At 47.7% G+C, this 20,114-nt stretch overlaps 1 long non-coding RNA gene across 1 annotated transcript in view; it reads right to left on the minus strand.

Moving 5' to 3' along the window:
* Positions 1-20,114, minus strand: part of LOC115613224 — an 82,578-nt gene that overhangs the window by 32,461 nt on the left and 30,003 nt on the right. The window lies entirely within an intron of this gene.

A 20,114-nucleotide genomic window follows, 5' to 3' on the forward strand; every position in this document is an offset into this window, starting at 1 on the left:
GAATGAGATCTTGGGAACACACGTTCACGTCTCCCGATTCATGAGTGAAGCTCAGAAATCACACAGCTCTTTCTGAAGAATGTATTTAGTCCTTTTAAAAAGTTCCTGGCTTTTTGTTCTCAAAATCATGCTTTTGACCCTAAAAGAGGAGATACTAATATATGGCCCAGAACTTTACGGTAACCCCAACAAACCTCAAAGTCAATATCATAATTCATCTCTCAAGTACCATCATAAGAAACCAGGTTTCTTTCTTTTGTTGAGTATATTTGTGACATTTGCTGTTGCTGGTGGCAGACACAGTAAATACATTAAATTCATGATACTGCAAACCAGAAACATTTGCATTGGTCTAGGAGTTGGGGATAAAGCCCCACAACTTCAGCTCATTCCAGTGGCCTCTGCTGGGCACTTCAAGCCGGTGGGTTTCTACCAATGTTCATATCCTCAAAAGAGTGTGCTGGGGACCTGGGTTGTGAATGGAGCTTGAGCCAATGGACAGGCTTCTCCCCCTGCTCTAAGCAGGTGAGATACCATGAGCATCCCTGGATGCAGAGCCATGGGACCTGCTTGCACCAGATCAAAAGTCCTAAGCAACATACTTCAGCAGAAGTTACCCAGTACAACTCTGCTTTCATTTAAAAGAAACCTACTTTTTAATGTCTTAATAAATACCTTGATTTCTTGAACCACACCACCTTGGTAACCATGGAAATAGTTCATGAGAACTGGAGAACCCACTACTCTTTAATAAAGGTCATACCTACTTACAGAACAAGTGCTTTATGATACCAAACAAGTGTGCAGCAGTTGCCAAAGTATTTGAATGTTTAAGTCTGAGAGAGAAGCTGAGAGAGCTGGGCTGGTTCAGCCTGGAGAAGAAAAGGCTCCTGAAGGGGAGACCTTAGAGCAGCTCCAGTGCCTAAAGGGGCTACAAGAAACCTGGAGAGGGGCTTTGGGCAAGGGCCTGTAGGGACAGGACAAGGGGAATGGCTTTAACCTGCCAGAGGGGAGACTGAGATGAGCTCTGAGGCAGAAGCTCTTCCCTGTGAGGGTGCTGAGGCGCTGGCACAGGGTGCCCAGAGAAGCTGTGGCTGCCCCATCCCTGGCAGTGTTCAAGGCCAGGTTGGACACAGGGGCTTGGAGCAACCTGCTCTAGTGGAAGGTGTCCCTGCCCATAGCAGGGGGTTGGAGCTGGATGAGCTTTAAGGTCCCTTCAACACAAACCAGTCTGGGATTCTGTGATTCATTTGAATACTTCTTCTATGTCTTGAAAAAACACACAAAGCTGCCACTTTTACCATACAAAACACAACATACAATATGTACACATTTGGCAACATGTGCTTTTGTTTTTCCTCTTTCCATATCATCTTTTCTAAAACCATCCTAGAGGGAGTTTGAAATGCACACCCAGCCCTTCGTCAGTTCTTATTTTACTGAGCTGACAGAAAACAGGCAGTGACGGAAAACCCCCAAACCACCCCAAAAAAGCAAAAGCCTCAACTTGAAGTGTCCTGGGATAAGTTTTAAAAGGTTTGTAAGACAAAAGAGTGCAAACATCATGTAGCATGAGAAAGGCTTAATGCTCAGAGAAACAACCTTCAAAATGAATACGTCTGTTGGAGCTGCAAAAGCTCCTTTAGCTGCAGCCTGCATTAACACTTTTGGACAGCCTAGTGCCTCTGAGACTTGACTGAGCAAATATTTCAGATGCATTTTCTTTATGATGCTCCAGATTGTCAATCTTTATATAGCTGCAAGAGTAGGTGCTCTTAAGAAAATATTATATGAATCCCAATAAGTAAAATTAAGGAAAAAAAAAAAAAAAAAGAAGGAAAGAAATCTGGGGTTTTTACACCTTTAAATATGGCTTGATTCTGATCAGTGATAGTGATCGAGGACATAACTCTTCTACACATATAATACAGTGAAATATCATTCCCTGGGGAAGGAGAAGGGTCCCACAACCAGGGATCCTGCCCCTCTGGGGTGATGGGAACCAGATTTGGGAACCGCATCCATCCTCATCCCTTCCCTCCTGGGTCATAGGGAGAGTTCAGGAGGGCAAGATCAGGCCATTACTGTTAAGATTACAGCCCACGTATTTCAAGTACTTGCTGCCCCATCCCTGGCAGTGTTCAAGGCCAGGTTGGACACAGGGGCTTGGAGCAACCTGCTCTAGTGGAAGGTGTCCCTGCCCATGGCAGGGGGTTGGAACTGGAGCAACTTTAAGGTCCCTTCCAACACAGACCATTCTACAATGATTCATTCATTCTGTGATGTATCTGAGAAATTAGTGTCTGAATTAACTGATTAGGTCACACCAAAGCATCATCTGCACAGGATTGCCTTGACGTCCTCCACATTTCCTCATTTCTTTAATTCTCCATCACAATTATACACTACAGAATTTTCTCATTAAGACCATTTACATAAGCAAATGTGGCTTAGTGTAAACAATTAGCAGCATGTTATTGCATGAAAATGTGTAATTAATCCACAGATTCTCCTAAAGACTATCGTATTAAGGAAGAATTTGTGTCCACACTGGTGCCTTCCTTAGTTTCCTATTTGTGCTGTTGAAATGCAAGTGGCAGTGAGGCTGGAATGCGTGTAACACTCCATCCTGACAGCACACATGCACATCGCCCTTCATTCTGCCTAGGTAGCCAGTGTTTTATCCTCTAGGATTTACCTCCCAGAACAGTAGGCTTAAGGGCGGGGAGGAAAAGGCATCAAAACTCACATCACCGACTAACCTTTACCACTGTCAATCTATTTGTTCCTCTTCCAAATCGGAAAAATACAAGCCAAAAGTACCCTTCATAAATACTTGCAAAAGGTGAAACAAAGATCAAAGCAATACACTAAACAGCTCCCTATTCTTGCTGTGGTTTATTTGTTTTCCTCAAGCATTAGAGGGGCATCAGGAGGCAGGCTGTGATGATTTTTAATGCTTCTGGCACCCCAATGCTATCCCAGATCTTCCTTTGCAGTTTATTTTTAAGCGTTTTCTATTATGGGGCAACAAAGAGCTATTCATTCTGCCTAGCACAAACCTTAGTTTTGATTAAGCACTTCTGGTAACCGTTTAGGGTGCTAAAATCTATCATTGCATTTAATTATCCTTGGTTTTTTATAGTCTTCTTTATTGCTCATTAAATTACTAAAGATGCTTCTGCAGTTTGTTTTTAAGGAAGGATCCAGCAAGCAACATATGCTGGTGAAAGGTTGCTCAGGTTTCTGCAGCATCTGAAGCTGTCAGCATAAATTCACTGATTTTGTTTTATCAGAGGGTAAGCAGCTCTTATAAAACCCTGGCACTTTGGTCACCAAAGTAATAGTCACATGAAAGAGGCCTTTTAAGGTATTAGGTTTGGTGAGCAGCGTTCTTCCAGAGTTCAAAACATTTGGAGAAACCTTTCTATAATTCAAAGCTGAGCAAATCATTGTGGCTATGAACATGGAGAGAATTGCAGACTGGTTTGGGTTGAAGGGACCTTAACGCTCATCCAGTTCCAACCCCCTGCCACGGGCAGGGATACCTTCCACTAGAGCAGGTTGCTCCAAGCCCTGTCCAACCTGATCTCCATGCTACGTGAAGGGTGACACCATGAGTATGAAGCATCCTCCCAACCTCTCGAGCTGCTCCAAAATCAAGGCCTCTCTCCTGCCCCATCCAATGCTGAGGTGGCAGCATTGTGTAGCCTGGATCATCATGCTTTGCTTTGCATCAGGCTTTGCAGCTGGGTGAGCTTCAACACCAATGCAAGTTCCTTTTCTACATTTTCCTATTCCTTTGCCTAGCCTGTCAAGTTAGGTGGAAAATGGTGATCACAATGTACATGGCTATATTAATTCACTAATAAGATTACCAGCTGATGCTAGGACAGAGCAGGTTTTATCTCTATTTAGAATTTTATGTAATATTGAAGCCACATTGGTGTTTAAACATTACATTACACTGTGGTTCTGTAATCTCAGATGAAAGCTATTCAGTTAATTCTCCGAGCTTCATTATGTTCTCAAATTCCCTTTAAACTGCTCTTATGCTGAACTATATTTACTTAACTATGGAACGGTGAGCAGCCCACGTGAATACAGCAGGGATTTCCCCTGCTCATAGATTTATGCACTCTACTTTTTATCAGCTTAGCAAATAACATGGCTCAAAGGTTTTACAGGTTTCCACTTTCTCAGCTGTTACCTTTCTGCAAGAGGCTGTCTTAGCTTTCCATTTAAGCCACCTTCCAGGCACATCCCAAGCCCCAGCAGCTGGCAAATGCAGCTCCATGGGGCAGGATCTGCTGCGGCTTTAGGAATTCTCTGTGTGTGGACTGAAGCTCTGCATGCCACCAGAGCAGGGAGACACTCAGCATCCTGAATGTGAGGCTCTCAGGGTATGTGAGATGCCAGATGTGGTGCTGACACCATAGAACGGTTTCGGTTGGGAGGCACCTTAAAGCTCATTCAGGGACACCTTCCACTAGACCAGGTTGCTCCAAGCCCTGTCCAACCTGGCCTCGAACACTTCCCCATGTGCCGTTTTAAGCTTAGCTTTTCAGATGCTGGACCCAATATGGCCAAACCTCTGCCATCCTCACCCAGGCAAAACACTTTCCTTCCCTCTATTTGTGTCTCTGAAATCAGCTGTGCATAAATACTGTTTTTCCCATCTCTGCTATCAAACCATTTTGGCCAAACAATGAGAACATCATTTCAGCTGCAGCATCCATCACCTCTGTATTTTGCCATGTGCTGACACATTCCCTTTTACACCTCCCAGGGGCCAGAGATGTTATAACCAGGGCTGCAGAGGAGGCCCCCCTGAACGGCCAGGTTGAGTTGGGATGAAGCAGGTCCAGAAGGACAGAGCCCTCCTGCCTCCAATGCACCGCATGGCAGTGGGGCTGATACCAGTGCAGGGATGCTCAGCTCCTGCTGCAGTGCCCTCCATCACCATTGAGCACAGAAAATAACAAACCCAAGCTGGAAACAGAAGAAAGTGGGTGAGGAGATAGGAAAACAGCAAGAAATGCCATGCAAGGTTCATCCTCGTCTTGCGTGTGACTGCAAAGCCAAACCCAAGACTGCTCTCAATGGTCCTGCTCCCTTCTCTTTGGACCCCGCATCCTCAGAGCCGCAGCCCACCTTCAGGGCCTGAAAGGCACAACGAAACAATTAGCCATGCTCCATAAAACTGCCTCCATCCAGCCACCCATGGCTCTTCCCAGTACCTGCAGGACATCAGATGCTGGGCTGGCAGGAGCCCAGCAGAGACTGTCCCCACGAGCTGCGGTGGCAAAGGTCCACACAGTCCAAGATGGCACTTTCAAAGGTGGGAGCAGCCAGAGCTCCATCACTTTAATCAATACCCAAACTGGGCTCAGTAGGTTTAGAGGCACTACTGAGTGATCCCCAGTCTTTCCCATGCCAGCTACCCCTGCGGCTCTACAAGTTGACCCACCACCTCTGCATTCAGGCATCGCCACTACAGCAAGCAGGACTGTGAAGCAAAGCTGCATCACTTGAGGAAAGGAGGGGAAGAAGCATGAGGAAGGAAATATTAATAGGCAATTACTGTCAGGACAGCACGTGCCGGAGAAGTGATTGGTGCTCTCTTCTCTAGAAAGCTTTCCCTTCCATCTCCACTCCTATTTCTCCTTTGGGAAAATCAGGTGGAGAAGCACAAACCTCCTAAGTGCTGATCAACTGCCAGCAGCACAGGCAGGAGCCCCAGGGCCTGTGTCCCCCCCACCAGACACATCTCGCCTCCCTGTGCTCCAACCCAGATCCCGAGTTGATGCTCTCCATGGGCTGGGGCTGCACGGATAACAGGGAGTGTTTGTCTGGAGCTGGTACTCTAAGAAGAGGTGCAGGGATCAGACCACAGTGATGCTGGTGGGCCACATCCACAGCCATGTGTGAGCTGAAACAGCACAGCCACTGTTTCATCAGTTATCTGTCTTAAACAGCTCCTTCTCCCTTATGATTGCTGTGCTGCATTTCCATGCTTGGATGGGCAGGAGCAGGATGCCGAGGCTCTTATTTAGCCAAACACAGCCTTTGGTGGATGGTGCCTGCGGGTGTGAGGGAGCGTTTGGCAGGGATGCAGTCGGGGTCTTAGCAGGGATTGCAGTGTTTTAGCAGCTCTTGGGAAGTCTCGACTGAAACACGGCATGATTGCTGCCGTGCCTCCCTGCTGCAAACAGCCACTCACCCAGATGTCATCCCTGGGAAGAGCCGCTGTGTTATCCCCCATGCTGTATTCAGTAGGGTGGGGTATCCTGCTGTTGTGCTGTGATCATGGGAGGGTGCAAACCCAACACAAGTTAAAGCTCAGCAGATGCAGGCAGCACCAGCAAACCACTCACCCTGCCTGGTCTCACCCCTGTGAGCTGTCCCATCCAACCTGAACACCTCCATGGGCTGGCAGGGTTTCTGATCTCCTTGTTCGTTACCTGTCTGATCCACCCTCCCATCACTCCAGGCTTCTGATCTCCCAAGCACTAATCCAATCTTGCCCCCAGCTGCTCCAGGACTCTGATCTTCCCTGCTCGGCTGCTCCAGGCCCGGCTGATTTCCCCTTGGCTTCCTTAAGCCTCTGATCTCCCCTCCTCATCTGTTCCCATCTGCACCCTCGCTGTGCACCAGCCACAGACAAAGCCCCAACTGTACAATGCCTCTGCTGCAGGATGGGTGCTGCTAGGACCTGCAGGACAGGCAGAGCCCCAGCCTTGGGCAGGACCCTGCTCTCTGGTGGCTCCACGTACAGGGCAGGTCCCAGGCACACAAGGAGGATGCCCCAGCATTACAATACACTTGCATCATATTCACTGTGTAAGGTTGTTTGGGTCCCCAGAATCTCCCTGTTGACTCCCACAGGCACCACGCATGCACACTTCGGACCCTGTAGCTTATCCACATGGATGCTGAACCCCATAACACGCTGGTATGCTGGCAGTGGCTGGCAGAGGGAGATGGTGTCCCTCCTGCTCCCTGAGAGAAGCTGCACCTCCACCAGAGCCCTCCACTCAGCTGCTCCAAATCCAAAATAATCAGTATTTTCATGCTTTTTCACCTTCCCTAAGGATTGTTCTCCCCTTTTCGATGGAAGAGGGGAGCCTCTCATGCCCACAGGACTCCAGGAATGGGGCACTGAGCAAAACCCCAGTGGGTTCACAGCAGAACTCCAAGCATTGGAGGTCTGAAGCAAAGGAAACAGGCTTCTGATGTGCAGCACTTCCTTCTTCACAGCACCAATCGCTGCCATGGCCATAAGCTTTGCTCCACCACGGGCCAGGATGAGAAGATGGATGAAAGAATGAAGAGCTTTTGCAAAAAGGTTCTCTTTCCTTCTAGTGATGTGGACAGAAAGAGAGGACTGTGCCAGGTCCAACCATGGCACAAAGCATTATGCACAGCTCTGATTTGGTGCTCCAGACAAGCAAGTACTTTTGTTCTGCCACTAGCAGCTCCATGCTGGCACTTTTCCTGCCCTAACTAAACCCATTTACAATTTCACTTGAGTAAGAAAAAGATCCAAAACGTCCCAGGAGACTTAGAGGGGAACGCAGGGGAAGCAGTATCACCGCTGCCAGAGCCACACAAGCTGTTCCTGAGAGCTGGCAAAGGCCTTCCCCACATCGCTGCCTTCTGCGCTGCAGACAAACTGCATTGCTCTGAAGCCAAACGGTGGGCGAGGAGTAATCTCCCTTCCCAAGAACATTTGCCTGCTAATCACAACGCATTATCAGCTAAAGCAGTTTCATAATGAAGCAATAAGACCCAATGAAGTCGATGTTATCATAGGATAATTGGCCATGTCAGGCAGCCAGATGCCTCAAGGCAAAAGCAAAAGCTGTTTAACGTACCAAGAAGGTCAATCAGCAGATAATGTCCATTTCCTCTGAATTTATTGCCACTGTATTGGTCATTTCACTGAAGGAGCTTTCCACAATTTCATCCCTGATGGTATATACACTTGTACTTGTGTTAAAAATGCTCCAGGGTTGTAACAGCACCTTCAGTTCTTAAAGTAAAAGTAAATAAGCAAGAAGCCAAGCTCTGAGCAAGCAGTAATTACTGTAGGAGGGACCACAAGTTGAGTTTCATCTCAATTAGAACTTCAGGTAACCAACACATCATTGCAGTCCAGCCATCAAAACAAATGCAAGCTGTGCACAGGAACCTGCTGCCAGATGGTCACAGCAAAGGAGAAGTCACTGCCCCTAATCCAGTGCCTGCACCCAGGGGCTGCCTCACAAGATGCTGCAGGGAGCTGGGGAAAGTGGTCTGGTATTGCCCATGCTCCATCCCAACATGGGCTGCCATGGGCACACAGATGATTATGGAGGCAGCAGCTCGCATCCCAGCAAGATAAGCTGATCACTGCTGGTAGTAGGGACATGGGGACACAGGGACATAGGACACGCTGGGCTGTACCACCCGCAGGATCCATCTCTTGCTAAAAGTGTATTTCTTATTCACACACATCACCCCATTGCACTTCCGTCCTTCAGCTTTTGAATTGGTGGCATCCACCACCTTGAGAAGCCCCTGGCTACATCACTCCCATCTCATGGTCTCCTCATGGGCATCCTGGAAAGTGCCAGGATGCCCATGCTCAGTGCAGAGCGATTCACTTGGAAATAGGTATGCATGAAGAAGAGAGCTGGCATAGCAAAAGCCAGGCTTTGTGTAGTCATATGAGACATCTGGTCAGATTAAACAGCTATAACCATTCGGACAAAAGCCATGTTCCCTCCAACATGGGTAAACTCACTGAATGCCTGAGTGGCACTTGACAGCAAAGAAATTAAGAGCAATAATATCTTCCCATGGGAAGCACAAAGCAGGGTAGACACACTGCCTCTGTGAAAGGAAGAAATTGAGGCAGGGAGAAGTGACATGCAATAGCTGTAGGGAAAAGGAGAGCATGTCCCAGCCTGCTTCAAGGCCATCCCTAAATACTGGTATCATGAAGCACAGCCATGTCCCCCCATAGTACTTAACAGGGCTTGCTAATAAAAGGTGGTCATTTCCCTTCTCATCTGGAAATAAAGTGATCTTGGAGGCTTTCATATACTGGAATAAAGAGGGAAATTTGTATGTTCCCGGGGGCCTTTCCAGCAACCACTGGAGAAGACATTGATAACACCATGATGATAAAGCTGCCTAGGCAAGAAAAAATGTACATAAAGCTAAGGAAGTGTCTATACTCAGAGGGATGGTGCTGGCACATGGAGACTGCTACAGTCATGGAATCATAGAATCAAGTAGGTTGGAAAAGACCTTTAAGATCAAGTCCAGAAAATGAGACAGCCCACCAAGGGTCCCAGAGAACTGAGCAAAGGACCTAGAGCCAAACACTCCCTCCTTCACCTGCAATGCTCAGGGCAGGAGAAAGCACCGCGGCTTCATGTCTTTCCCATGGAAGAGCTGTGAGCACATGCATTTTCAGTCACTTTTTGCTGAACTCTTCTGGGCTTTACAAAGCAGCAGGTTCTGGTGCTTAATGGTCCAAACCTCTCCAAAAAATGGTCCAAATTGATAAATTTTTACCCTTTTTTATTTCTTTAAAAGGGAGATCTTCAGGAGATCAGTTGCTGGGAACTGGCTCTAGCCATGTCCTGCTTCTCAAACTCACCCACAAGGTTTGGGGTTCAAACTTACTGCAGCAAAGATCTCTGCCAGCATCTCTACAAGGCTTCCCCCGCAATGGGCGGCAGGTTGACTGCTATGGGACTCCAAAGATTTCAAGTTTCCCTCTTCCAGAAGGGGACCACAACTCATGACTGCAGAGATCAGCAGGGATTAACATTTTAAACTACATCCCAAAGAGAAATCCAGAGGTGGGGATGGACTGAGTTGCTGATGGACATGAAGGCACCTCTCCAAGGCAGCACAAAGAGCACTGTGCCACCACCCAGACACCCTTGGTTAGCTAGTGCTGGTGGGGAGGACAGCATGGGAAGGGGTAACAGAGATATGGGGACCCAAAAAGGCTGCAAACAAACCAAGTTTCTGGCTCTGCAATCATGTTTCCCTCCAGTAAGACAGATATGGAGAAAAATCTCCGATCAAGCCTGTTTGCTCCCTTACTTTGACTTCCCCTCTCCCAGCTGATGGCTGACTAACCATTTGAAGCACCAGTCCTGGATGTGCTGCACTTCCACTGACTGTATTGCAGATCTCTGCCTTTAGCCAGGCACCCCAAATCCACTTGACACTTGCCCTGGTACCTCCTTTCAATGCCCATCACCACCCACAGACCATGCTCTGGACCTGAGCACCTTTGGAGCTGGGATGCTCAGAGCCATCCTCATACTCAGTGGGCACCCATTTCCCTCCTACACTCACATGTCTCATCCAGACAAAATCCAAGAGGGAAGAGGAAGCTGAGACTACAAAGCTGCTTCTTTTCTCCCAACCCTTCCCTGGCAGCAATAGCTCCTGTTGGCCTCCCATAGGAATCCCGCCCAGGAATCCTGCACAAACCCTCTCTGATAAAACAGACATCTGCTGCTGTGACATGGGACAACCAGCACGCAAGGGCCAGCTCCAGGCAGCTCCCAAAGGAATGTAAAGCCAGAGGAAGGATTCCTCACAGCAGAGGCCAGCAAAAGGGCTGCTCCTCCCAGGAGACTGATGGATCCTTGCCCCTTTCCATCTATATACATTTTCCTCCTTCCTGATATCAACAATCTTGAGCGATCCAGAAATTCCTCCAGATAAAGCAGCACAAAGGCTCTAATTCAGCATGGAAGTTGGATCTTCTAATTGTATTAGGGATTTATACACCGAGTTAGTAAAATACCATATGGCCCTTGTAATGCAGGCTGGTTTTGCCTTGGCAGGCTGTGTAAGCTGCTAACAGCAGACAAGGTCATAACATGTCTCCTTATCACTGCTTTATGTTCTGTATCCCAGTCCAGCTTTTACTTACTGCATGTCATCCAGCAGAGAGGTTGGATGTACTTGTTAACCTCTTACCTTTCCCAAAGGATTCCCATTCCCAAGCCCCGTGGCAGGAGCACAGTCCCTGCGTTGCCTTCAAAGCCATTACTGCATGTCTGGACGTAAACCAGGCATTGTTGTGGGTGCAAACCATATTCTAAACACCACTTCCAGTTTCTATGCTGGCTCACAGGCATGTCTCCATCCTCTGCTCTCCACAACCTGACTGGAACTCCAGCCCAACAAGCATGTGGATCCTTCCTGTGAGAGATGCCCAGCCTTCATGGACCCCAGGGGCAGGACTTGCACTGAATTGGCCTAATAAAAGCAACAAATCAAGCTTGTCCACTCATATATAGCCCTTATGGGACCTTTATGAGGTCCATAGTGGTTGACTGGCCACCCCTGCTCAAGACCATCTGTGCAGCTGCTCCATCACCTTTCCAGCGGTGCCACAAGCCTGGGAACATGTGGCATTTCAAACCAGACACAGTTCCTGTGCCATGTCCAACCACTGCCAGTCAGCCCAGATGGAAATCAATAAGGTGGGGCTCATTCTCCTCTCCTCATTCATCATTTCTAGCCTGATGATACACATCAGCCCAGCAAACAACTTCATGTAAGCAACCAGAGCAGAAACGCAAACGCTGCATTTGTGCCTAAGCAAATCTATTAAATATATCAAATAAATCAGCCAAATGAATGGGCTGGCTCAAGAAAAGGGAAAGGACAGGGAAGGCAGGATGCCTGCTCTCAACTATACCTTCAAACCTCTCAACCAGCATCTCTCCGAGCCTACCTTTGCCCACTGAATGCCACACAACATGCTCTGAGGAGGGGAGAACAAGGGCTGCAAGCGCAGCTGCCCACCCCAGAAGGCAGGTTTCGTGCATAAACTCCTGGGTTTCAGCTTGGATTCAGGAATTACCATCATTTCACAGGATCAGAGCCCTGCGCTCCTCTTAAACGAGTCACCTCCAGGTCCCCTTGCTCAGCTTTCTCCCATGACAATGTCCATCTGAAGGGCAGGAGTGACATGTGGCATTTTCCAATCTCCAGGAAGGGAAGGTGATTCTTTCTTTGTTTTCCTTGGGAAAGCAATCAAGTTTCCCAGGTTAAAATAAGCCAGTGTTTGGTCCAGAAGCGGTTTCTCACCAACACACCCCAAGTACAGAACACAATGACAAAGGCAGGGAGCAACCATTCTGTCACAGCTGCACGGCCGGCTCGCAGCCGGCCTCCTGCCTTAACTACAGACATTCACTTTAGGAAATCACTGCAGCAAGCTATAAATGATGCATGAAAATTAAATGAGAGAACTCCAACCAAGGCATGAATCCCTGGCCACATGGCTGGGGTGGGCTTGGGAAGGGCAGCATAGGAGCAGACAAAGCAGAGGCAGACAGAGCCCTGTGCATTGGGGAAACCAAAACAACCTCCCCAGCACTCTGCTTTTGAAAGCCAAAGCTGGGTTTCAGGATGCAGTTGAAACAGCAGCAGTTTGAAAGGTCCGAATTCCCCAGAACAGGGGGGAGAAATGAGGCTTTCTCCAAAGCACAAGACATGTTCAGGGAGACCACTTCTATGCTGAGATTAATTTTAAGGAGAGGTATTTTCATGGCTGTGGGTTTACCTATGTGTAACAAAAGCCCTTGTGCAGCCGTGCAGCAGTGATTGGCAATGGCATGCAGGACGCAAGGGGTAGCACACAAGACCCAAGGGATGGCACACAGGACCAACCCTTGGCCATACTCTGCCTCATGCACTGCCCAGTTAAGACTTAATGGCTGCACATGGGCTTAGTCCATGCCTCGCTACTCCTTCTCCTCTTTCTTCACAACCACCATAGCATTTCTACAGCAGCACTGCACAGAAAAGCATGAATGTGGGACACTTCTAGAGGACTGTCATCCTAACTGGTCCACAGGTGCCCAGCTGTTAGAAATAACCTGGGCTTTTAGGGCAACCCTTCCAAAACTAAGGGTTGCACCTTGAATCCAAGCCAAGGTAGCTCTTACGAGGGCTGCCAGCCCAACAGAAAAGCACTTGGTTACAATGGGATTTTACATTGGCTCCTCAGAAACAGGACTTGCAACTGAAAGGGAGGCCAGAAGAAGATGCTCTTCCAGGATTTTATTATTTAGCATTAATGTGCAAATGGCTGGTGGACAACACGTCCTCTCCAGAGATGGAGCAGAAGAGCGTAACTCCAGTTCACGACTCTCACATTTGCTCCCAAACCTCAGCAACTCCACAGCCAGCATCACTGCTGGCCAGAGAAACACAACAGCAAGAGATCAGAGCTGTGACTGCTTTGCAGACACAGGAGTCGATGAGATGTTTATGCAGGGACCAGAGAAGCGATAAGCCAAATCCTACCCACACAAGGCTGGGCTTCCTTACACAAATACAGCTCCGAATGAAGCCAACAGGCTGTTTTCCCATAACATCTGTAGAGCTAAATTGCTTTAATTGCTCTACATACAATAGCCAAATCTTAGACCCTAATCTGGCTGCCTAATACTCTTGCTTGGTTGAAAATAACTCTTGTGAAAGCAACCAGCTGGGACAGAGCTTATCAGGCAGAAGCATGGAGCAGGACGGGTCTCACCCCACAGCCCAAGCCCAGGGACCCTGCAGGGATCCCTGCCCAGGAGGCAAGAGCTGTTGCTAACCCCTGCTGACCTCCAGAACTCCTCTCCCTGTGGCCATAATGAACTCCCCAAATCCCTCCCTGGGCACCTTGCTATGAAGAGGAATGTTTGACTCATTCCCGAAAATCCACACATCTCTCCAACCACATGTCTGATGTGCGGCTGGTTCTACCAAGTCCCCTTCCCCTCCTGCCCTTCATGGCCAATGGATGCAGGAAGACAAACCCCACTGCTCTCCACACATGGACAATCCATGCATGTATTGTCCATGGCACTCAGCTGGGTCCCTAGAAAATGTCATAACACAAACCATAAATACCCATCATCACGATTTAAGATTCCTGCTGACTGCATAACATGAGGCACGGCCAAGTATCCATGGCCAAAGTTGTGGTGCCTGGAGTTACTCACCCAAATAAAGAGCTGGGCTGTCACAGCACTACCCACGTTGTGTCCCATCAATAACAAGAGCCAACTATTAACAGAAGACAAACCATGACGGGGACATGTGGACACATCCAAACAGCAAGGTGCTTGGTTAGATGCTGAAACACTAATGTGAGGACCAGCTCTAAAAACTCCTTAACCTTTTTGTTGCATACATGAAATAAACCAACTGCATCCAAAATGGACACACAAGAAGAATACTGCATGTATATAAAAGGGGTGAATCATTAAAGAAATTCCAGGTGGATTTTATTTTTCTTCTTTTGTCCAAAATACTTACTACAGAAAATTTGTTCTTATAAGAAAAGTATTTAGGAATTATCAAGAATACTTTTTTCCCCAAAAAAGACTGTTTTCTTGAAGCATTCTAGGTAATTTACAGTGAATTGTCAAAATAACCAACCAAGTTTGATCTTGGAACATTATTTTTCCATGAAAGGAGAGAATAAACTCTCAGCAAACTCTAACTCACAGAGAAAAGGGATAACTATTGGTGAAACAGTGAACTTTTGAACAGCTTTTTTAATACTCCCTAAAATGTGCTGAGCAGAAAAAAAACCAACCCAAAATCACAACCCAGAGTCTCATCTTGGGAAGTATATTAAAACCAGACAGACAGATACAAGCCAGCTTTATATTTGTGTCCCTTCAAAGATGAGTTTTGACTTCCCTAAGCTTTTGGAGTGCTCTTTTGCCTCTGTCTCAGCCCCCAGCCAGCCCATGCGGTTACATGGGTCACACCAGCCACACCACAAGCCCTAATCCAGCACGCTTGTTCTCAGCTGATGCAACACATCCCAGTATACAAATGCCTTCAGAAAACACAGCTTCCCTGCAAAACATTGTTCTGCTCTCACTGAACACAATGCAGCTTTTAGAAGAGAAGATATGCCATGTTTTCCTGGATCATCGGGAGGGAAGTACATGGAATTTGCCTTCTCTCCCATGCCTGTGGATGCTCAAGTGTGCTGTCCCGAGAGCCACTGCCCCAACCCTCCCCAGCCTGGTTCCCTGGGGAGCTGTCGGTGCAGTCAGGGGGGTTGGAAGCTGACTTGGAATTGGTATTATTACTGAACAGTAATTCAATATAAGAAATTTAATCTATTATTTATTAATGTCATTCCTATTATTCCTATTCTTCAATCTTCTATTAAGAATAATAACAACAACTTGTGGCACCTCTGCTTACCACTGTCCCCTTGGTCGTTGCAAAGTCCCAGACAAGAGGCTAAAGGCTATACAGGCGTTCACTCAACACTAACTCTGCCAAATCTGAGCTGTCCCAGGACTCATCCTCCATTCCTAGAGAAGCTGTGGCTGCCCCATCCCTGGCAGTGTTCAAGGCCAGGTTGGACACAGGGGCTTGGAGCAACCTGCTCTAGTGGAAGGTGTCCCTGCCCGCGGCAGGGGTTTGGAACTGGGTGAGCTCTAAGGTCCCTTCCCACACAAACGCAAGTCTGTGATTTATCATGGCCCATCCTGCTGAGCCATGCAATGCCATGTCACACCTCCCTGAATCCCAGCTACAGCATGGACTGCTCCTGGTGTGGGATCGGGGTAGCCCAGGACAGCAGGTCCCCACCATGCAGGAGCAGAGGGACCTCAAATGCAACACAGCCCTGCGAGGAGCCTCATCCCTGGATGGACAGCGAGGGAAGGGGGAGTAAGTTGCCCAGAGCTGTGTATGACACAGTGCCAACACTGGAGGATGAGCAAGGCTGGTTTCAGAGGCTGTCTGCAGCTCAGAGATTTAAGTCCCTTTTGATCCACGACACCTTGCACAGGCACAGCCGTGGGGCCTTTTATCTCATGCTAGGACAGAGACAGGGCTCTCTGGCTGAAGATGCTGCCTTCCAGGTGATCCTTTTTATTGTGGCAGCCACCCATTTCAGTGGTGTTTGGTTTGGGGTTTTTTTTCCTTCCAAGAAGACATTAGCAAGCAGGATTTGTTGAGTAAATGCACCTACAGGCTTAAACTGCAGGCATTTAACAAAGAAACAAATCAAAGTGTAAATACGTTATCGTGCACACCTAGGGCCTGATCCTGTTGAGATTTACTCCTGAGAATAATCCTTATCCAGGCAACTGCAGCAGTGCCTTTGAACTCAGCCAGACTACCTGGGAGAGCGGTGAGCATCTCATAAATACCCAGTGAAGGGAGGCTTAGACTCTAGGCTGCCTTGGCCGAGGTGTAAAGATAGTTGGAGGTGGTATTACCTCTGTGGAGTTCTTACAACTTCTGGAACTGACGGTGACCTCTGGTGTTATCTCAGTCTGCTACCAGAGACCATTCGTCCTCAGCCCTAGGCCCATCCATGCAGGTGCATCCTGGGGGCTGCCTGATTTCCATGCTGTTTTCCATGACCTTGATGCCTTCCTGCTGCTTTCACTCCACAGTTCTTCTGTTCATAAAGAAAGTAGTTTGGTAGATGGGAAAAAACCTGCCTTACAGCTTTCCAGTGAGAACAGAAGGCGGTTTGTCCCTCAGTTACCTGGAGAATCCCTTTCCTAACAAAGATCCTCAACTAGATGTGTGACTTTCAGGCAGGTCAAGGTATATTGGGCATCCCCATGTCACACCATTGCTTCTGCTATTGCACACAAATGTAAAAATAGATTCAAAGCTCTCTGACATTCCCTTTTGTGATTCCCACAAGACACATCCAGACCTGACAGAGACCATTCTGTCCAGAAGGAAATTCCATAGATTTCGCCTTGCAAATAATTCCAGGTGGCCCACCAAGGCCTGTCCTCAGCACAGTGAAGGACAAAGAGAAGTGGGACTCAGCTTTAGGCATCTGCTGCAGCCGCAGGTTAAGAGATGAAGATGTCTCAGATTCAGTTCCTCTGCTCCAGAGCCCATGGTAGGACAGAGCTCTGGGGGAGCTCTGTGTTGCTTTAGCTCTGTCTGATCCATCACCAAAACTGTGGTTGATAAGCTCTTAGGAGAACACGAGGGGCATCTAATCAGGATGGTGATTAGCCAGAGTTGTTGGGTCAAGCCATGACTGCGAGGTGTTCAGCCAATGATATGCATCAGCCTCCATCAGTTCAGAGACAGATGCTTTCCTTCCACATGGAAAGTCAAGGAGAGCTGCATAACAGAACCTTTAGGGACTTGAAAGCCCCAGCTGCTGAGAACAGTGAATGGTGCATGGTTATGGAAAATACATCAAGCGCTCCAGAAACCAAACATCCACACCTTCCTGCTTCCCGCATTTTGTAACCTGGAACTCATCGATAGAAAGTTGTTGTCAACCAACAAAGAAAGGCTTTGGTTTGAATCCTGCCTCTTTAACATTTGGGACAAAACATCCCCCCTGCTTACGCTGTAGCTCTGTGTTGGACATCCTGCCCTGGCCGGAGCAGGGAGCTCTGCATGGGGCCCAGCACAGGGCATGGGCAGCAAGGAGAAGCAAAACTGTGCCCTGCATCCAATATTCTGACCTAGAATAGGACCCCTGGGCGTAACCTTTATGTTTCTTTGATATTCCTTTTGCTTGATCTCAGCAGTTCCTTTTCCTGCAGCTTTGGGTTTTATGATGCACACACACTAACTTCTTTGGCTTCCAGGTAGAATTGCAAATGTACCTCCTTGAAAAATTATTAAGTCTGGAAACAAGTTTGAGTTTAGCAGGCAAAGGTTTCTATTTACTTTTCTTTTCCTTGGTCTCGGTGATGATCACTCTGAACTTGTTCCAGACTAAGTTACTTCCAATCAGGCCTCTTGTCCCTTGGTACAGATTTGCCTTCCACAACAAACACTTCCACGTTGTTCAAGGTGTAGGTTTGTCACCTTTGCTACGAGTAGTGCAGGCAGGAGAGAGCCCTGCTGTGCACGTTGGTGTGTGAAAAGAAAGGAGTGAAATAAAGAAACGCTATTCCGACCCAATTCTGGAAGCTTCATTATTAACTATGATGAGCAATCATAGGCTTAGAAACATCATTGGAAAGTGGAAGAAATACATATAGCACAGCCTGGGTGGTTTAAAACATACATTCTACATTTGCAGCCTACCTGCTGATGGAGGGCTGCTGAGGGCAGATAGACAACAGAAGCAAAGGACTATGGACACAGCCCCTTCCATGCTAAAGGTCTCAGCAGCTACAGCTCCATCCCTTCATTAAACCTCACCAAACACTCGCCCTAAGCAGGAGATCCTGGTGCCTCTTGTGTTCTCACTTTGGCAGGGTTAGCACCAGGTACTTTGGGCACAGTCCCCCATCCCTGGTGTGATTCAGTGCGCCTGGGGATGGAGCACCATGAGGCTGGGGGCTGCTGCCTTGTTTGAATGGTGGCTGGGGTCAGGGAACCCCAACTCAACAACAGAGCTTAGCCTCAAAGCCAAGCCCTTCCCCTGCCCAGAAATACATCAGCCAGGCATTTTCCACACTCTCATGTGACCTTTTCTAGCTCTCCAATAAACAGAGCACCGAGCCCGTGGTTTGCTATGACAGGGCACATGTGAAATCTCCAGCCAGGCTTTTCCAGCTGGTTTGGAGTCTCTGACAGGGCCAAGAATGGTGAGTCCTTAGGTATCAAGTCCTGATTAAACCCCAGGACAGTTGTAATTCATTTACAACTTGAATTGCCTTCTCTCTGTCCTACAACTACAGGAAAGGCAGCAGTAATTTCTGTTTACAAGCCATACGATTTGGCAAGATCAAAATCTCCTACTTTGTTTTTCAATAGCCCAGTGATTTCATGCAGAAGAAAGCCACACTTTTATCCTTTCTTGGTCTGAGCACAGAAAGTGAAGGAGGACACACTCAGTACCATCCAAAACAAAGCCTAATAGTGCACCAGGGAGATGTTCAGCACAGCGAGTTCACAAAACATCGGAGCACAACAGCTTCATACAGGCAGAAATTGGCACCGTTTCTGGGCTGAGATAAAGGTGAAACACAACATTAGGCTGGTTCACCCTTGAAACCAGGACACGCAGAATCCTTTCGTGCCAGCAGTGTTTCTATAGGCATATTTGCAAGAGCCAGGACAGAGTGTTACTTCTCCATTAGGCAGAGCGAGGATCCTGTGCATCCGAGTCTGCCAACATGACCTATTTATACACATCAAACTTTTGTCAAGATACAACATGAGGGCAACAGACTTTAGGAAGTCCCAGAGGTGGTTCTTGCAGATAGTGCATGAGAGTGAACCCAGCAAGATTCTTGGGTCTAATACCCGCAAGGAGTTGAACCTACTGCATGAAATCAGTGCACGGCAAAGCGCGTGGCTGCATGACTCCTTGCATCCGTGGTCCATCCTGCACCACCACCCATCTCTGCCTATGGAGTCCTGCACAGACAGCTCAGCCCCAAAGGTCAGGGCAGCTGCAAAGTGGAAAAATGCTGCTCATCTACAAGGGAAGGCAACTGGGCAGTGAATCAGCAATGAATATTACAAACAATACTAAATTGTTCGTAATGTTGATGCTGCCTCTAAGGATCAACATCCCTCTTAAGACAGTGGCTCTTCTTGGAGCCAAAGCTGATGAAGTCTCCTGGGTGAAGCCTACATCTCTGCTGTGTCACATACCAAACTGGAAAGTCAGAAGGTCTAGTTCCAGCCTTAAAAACAACCTCCTAAAGAAGCCAGACAGAGATGTAACGATCCTTTTTACTACCCAAGGCACTTACAAACCCCCAATTACTGCATACATTTGTAAGGAGAGAAAATTAAATCCAGACCCCACCTTCAGGTTAGGAACTCTCACGCCGCCAGTCCTTTTCGGCACTCACGATGCCTCCAGGAATGCTGCACTTCCCCAGTAAGGGGGAAAATACCGATATTTGCTAAAGACCCTGTTCTTTGTACTGCATCTCCTGGGGAGGGCTGAACTTCCCCATTGGTTGCCCTTTCCTTTTCTAAGAAACAACCCATGGCCATTCAAGGAACAGAAGCAACACCACTGTGTGATTTACATGCAACCAAATGAAGATAGATTTCAAATGTTGAGCGTCATTTTGAGTCAGAGCACATCAGTCATCTCAGAGGAATTAAAAAGAAGAAGAAATAAGCAGCCTGTGTTTAGGTATCCCAAGAGAAAG

This window comes from Strigops habroptila, chromosome 9 (genome assembly GCF_004027225.2).
Source record: "Strigops habroptila isolate Jane chromosome 9, bStrHab1.2.pri, whole genome shotgun sequence".
Taxonomy (NCBI): Eukaryota; Metazoa; Chordata; class Aves; order Psittaciformes; family Psittacidae; genus Strigops; species Strigops habroptila.